Genomic DNA, 4,681 nt, shown 5'->3' with positions numbered 1-4,681 from the left:
TCTTTCTCCTCTTCTTCCTCCTCCTACTCCTTCTCCTCCTCTACTTCATACCTGCTCATCTGTTTGACACTCGATATGGGTACGTATTAAAAAAAATAGTAGTAGTAGTAGTAGCAGTAGTAGTAGTAGTAGTAGTAGTGGTAGTAGTAGTAGTTCAGGTATATATTCACTTCTTTTTATTCATTCATACCGCTGGGTGAGTGAATGCATATGATCGCTCTGAATATTCGTGTATGAGTCGGTCACTGGAGTGTTTTTCTCGCTGATACTTGAGCGTGATTATGCATTCCCTCTGAGGTTCTTCTTGTATCATTCCCTCTCCCAAGTGTTCCTCCACTTCCACCTCAGCCTCTCTCCACCTCTCCACCTACACTTGTGCCTCCAGTCTGTTTCCCTTCCTTCACCTCCTCCACCTCTCAACCCCCGCCACATGATTTCCCTCCCTTTCCCTTCCTTCTCTACTCTCTTCCACCTTAACTCTCTCCCTCCTCCTCCTTCTTCTCTTCCACCTATGCTTCTCTTTCACCTTCTCCTCCACCTCTCCACTTACCTAATGCCTCCCCTCCTTTTCCTTTCTTCACCTCCACCTCCTCCACTCGCTTCTTCTTACCTCCATTCTTTTTTTTCTTCTTCTTCCTTTTCTCCACTTTTTTCCCTTCCTTGTTTCCCTATTCCTTTCCTATCTCCCTTCTTTATCTTCCTCTCTTCTCCCATCCTTCCTCCTCTTGCCTCTCCTCCACTTCCTTCCCATCCTCTCCTCCTCCTTCCTCTCTCTATCTCCTTTTCCTCTTCATCTTTCTCCATTTGCATCAGCCTGAGAGGAGGAAGGGAAGAAGAAAGGACAGGGTGGAGGAAACGAGGAGAGAGAGGAAGGGAGGAGGAGGAAGAAGTGGAGGGAGGAAAAAGACGGAGGAATGATAATGGAAGAACCCAAAGAGCGAGGAACGGAAATGGAGGAAGGAAGGAAAGGAGGAAAAAGCAGTGATAGACGGGACCGGTGGAAGAGAAGGAAGGAAGTGGGAAACAAGAGAGAGAGAGAGAGAGAGAGAGAGAGAGAGAGAGAGAGAGAGAGAGAGAGAGAGAGAGAGAGAGAGAGAGAGAGAGAGAGAGAGAGAGAGAGAGAGATTTACATAGATAGATTTACATAGAAAATCAGACCACACAGACCCCATGGTCCAGACTTGGTGGTCTGTCCTTAAACCTAAGTGATTTTACATTAATCAGAAGACTCCAAAACGTTGCATTTCTACTCTAGTTGATATTAAGTTGAAGGAAGTGACGGTCGAGCTTATTTTTGAAGGAGTCAATCGTGTTACACTGGACCACTGATGATGGGAGCTTATTCCATTCTCGCACTACAACGTTGGTGAAGAAAAATTTGGTGCAGTCTGAATTTACTTGTCTACATCTGAGTTTTACGCCATTGTTCCTCGTGCGCAAAGTGTCATCGATCATAAACAATGTTGATCTGTCTACATTCGTGAAACCATTAAGTATTTTAAAACATTCGATCAGTTTTCCTCGGAGGCGACGTTTCTCAAGAGAGAACATGTTAAGGGTAGAAAGCCTTTCTTCGTAGGATTTGTTGCGCAAGGAAGGGGTCATTTTTGTTGCCCGACGCTGAACAGAGAGAGAGAGAGAGAGAGAGAGAGAGAGAGAGAGAGAGAGAGAGAGAGAGAGAGAGAGAGAGAGAGAGAGAGAGAGAGAGAGAGAGAGAGAGAGAGAGAGAGAGAGAGAGAGATATACATAGATTTGCTACAGAAAATCAGACCAACAGACCCCATGGTCCAGACTTGGTGGTCTGTCCTTAAACCTAAGTGATTTTACATTAATCAGAAGACTCCAAAACGTTGCATTTCTACTCTAGTTGATATTAAGTTGAAGGAAGTGACGGTCGAGCTTATTTTTGAAGGAGTCAATCGTGTTACACTGGACCACTGATGGTGGAAGCTTATTCCATTCTCGCACTACAACGTTGGTGAAGAAAAATTTGGTGCAGTCTGAATTTACTTGTCTACATCTGAGTTTTACGCCATTGTTCCTCGTGCGCAAAGTGTCATCGATCATAAACAATGTTGATCTGTCTACATTCGTGAAAACATTAAGTATTTTAAAACATTCGATCAGTTTTCCTCGGAGGCGACGTTTCTCAAGAGAGAACATGTTAAGGGTAGAAAGCCTTTCTTCGCAGGATTTGTTGCGCAAGGAAGGGATCATTTTCGTTGCCCGACGCTGAACACCTTCTAATTTAGCAATATCCTTTGCATGGTGGGGAGACCAAAACTGTACCGCATATTCCAAGTGGGGTCTGACTAAACTGTTGTAGAGCGGAGTATTACATCTTTATTCCTGAATACAAAGTTTCTTTTAATGAAGCCCAACATTCTGTTTGCTTTATTTGCTGCATCGATGCATTGCTGTGAGAATTTGAGGTTTGACGCGATTTTGACCCCCAAGTCTTTGACGCATTGAACGCTTTTGAGTTTAACGCCGCGCATTTCGTATTCGAACTTCTTATTCCTCGTTCCAACTTGAAGGACCTGGCACTTGTCTACGTTAAAGGGCATCTCCCATCTATCCGACCAAGCTGAAATTTTGTGCAAATCCTCTTGGAGGCTTTGCCTGTCTTCGTCAGTGAGAACCGAGTTACCAATCTTTGTGTCGTCTGCAAATTTACTAATGCGGTTATTGAGTCCAACATCCACGTCGTTGATGTAAATAATGAAGAGCACTGGGCCAAGGACTGAGCCCTGAGGGACGCCACTAGTGACAGGCGCCCACTCTGAGTTAAATCCGTCAATCACTACTCTTTGTTGTCTGTTGCTCAACCAATTCGCGATCCATTGGTTTACTTGACCGTCAATACCTATTTGCTTTAATTTGTAAAGTAATTTATGATGTGGGACTTTATCAAACGCTTTCTGGAAATCAAGATAGACTACGTCCACTGATTTGGTTACGTCATAAACAGTGAAGAGGTCGTTATAAAAGGTTAATAGGTTTGATAGGCAGGATCTTTTGTTTCGAAGCCATGTTGTGAATCCCCAATCAATGAGTGGCTTTCAAGGTAACTCACAATTTTGTCTCTAATTATGCCCTCAAGTAGCTTACCTACAACCGAAGTTAGACTAATGGGCCTGTAATTACCTGGTACTTTTTTGTCTCCTTTCTTGAAAATCGGTGTCACGTTAGCCTTTTTCCAATCTGAAGGGACGATGCCTTGTCGCAAGGACATATTGAATACGGTTGTGAGGGAGGAGAGTATTTCGCACTTTGTTTCTTTCAGCAGAGTTTGATATACTTTGTCAGGTCCAGGACTTTTATTTGTTTTAAGTGATTTGAGGGCTTTAAGGATTTCATCGGGTTTTATTTCAAAGTTAGGCAATGCATGCTCGGGATTTACATTAGTACTGGTGTTGGTGGTAGTGGTGGGAGGACTGTTATTATTAAACACCGAGGAAAAGTAATTGTTTAATAGGTTTGCAACGTGTTGGCTGTCAGTCACTAGTGCACCGTCGCTGTTTGTTAAAGGTCCAATTCCACTTCTGATCGCCTTTCTGTTGTTTATGTAACTGAAGAAGGATTTCGGATTATTTTTACAGTTGTCTGCAATATTTTCTTCATATCTACGCTTTGCCTGACGCACTAATCTTTTTACTCGTCGCCTTGCATCATTGTAAAGTCTAATGTTTTCGGGCGTGCTTTTGCTCTTTCTTTAACCTGTAAAACAATTTTCTCTCCTTGACTGAGTGTTTAATTTCGCTATTAAACGAAGGTGGACTTTTATTAGTATTAACTCGCTTCTCGCACAAAGGGACAAATGTACTGCTGAGAAAGAGAGAGAGAGAGAGAGAGAGAGAGAGAGAGAGAGAGAGAGAGAGAGAGAGAGAGAGAGAGAGAGAGAGAGAGAGAGAGAGAGAGAGAGAGAGAGAGAGAGAGAGAGAGAGAGAGAGAGAGAGAGAGAGAGAGAGAGAGAGAGAGAGAAATATACAAAACAACCCCCACTAACGGAACTAAACCATTAAAAAGCAATACCATAATAATTACACACCTCGCGGCCGGGGAAGCTTAGAGTCGCGGCAATGCTATAAGAGAGAGCGAGAGAGAGGGAGGGCGAGAGAGAGAGAGAGACCTGTTGCGGCCAGGTGAAGGTTGATGGTGGTACTTAATTTCTATTGATATACAGGCGGGCAGTGCAACCAAAGGGAGAATTTATGGTTGGGAAATTGCTCTACTCTCCTTACGGGGATGGAGGAATGGACAGAAAGAAATTTAATGGAGCTTTTCAAGGGAGGTGAAGAGGGAGGAGGAGGGATGAAGGGTGGTGGAATGGGTTATGGTACAGTCTTGATAATGGAGAGAGAGAGAGAGAGAGAGAGAGAGAGAGAGAGAGAGAGAGAGAGAGAGAGAGAGAGAGAGAGAGAGAGAGAGAGAGAGAGAGAGAGAGAGAGAGAGAGATATAGAGAGAGAGAGAGAGAGAGAGAGAGAGAGAGAGAGAGAGAGAGAGAGAGAGAGAGAGAGAGAGAGAGAGAGAGAGAGAGAGAGAGAGAGAGAGAGAGAGAGAGATTTTGGCCACTTTTTCTTCTCCTTTACTGTAAAAAAAAGCTAGATAAACAGAGAGATATAGGCATAGATACTGAGAGATAGCTAGATAGATAAATAGATACATACACACATGTAG

This window comes from Eriocheir sinensis, unplaced genomic scaffold (genome assembly GCF_024679095.1).
Source record: "Eriocheir sinensis breed Jianghai 21 unplaced genomic scaffold, ASM2467909v1 Scaffold501, whole genome shotgun sequence".
Lineage (NCBI taxonomy): Eukaryota > Metazoa > Arthropoda > Malacostraca > Decapoda > Varunidae > Eriocheir > Eriocheir sinensis.
This window is presented reverse-complemented; position numbering follows the sequence as displayed.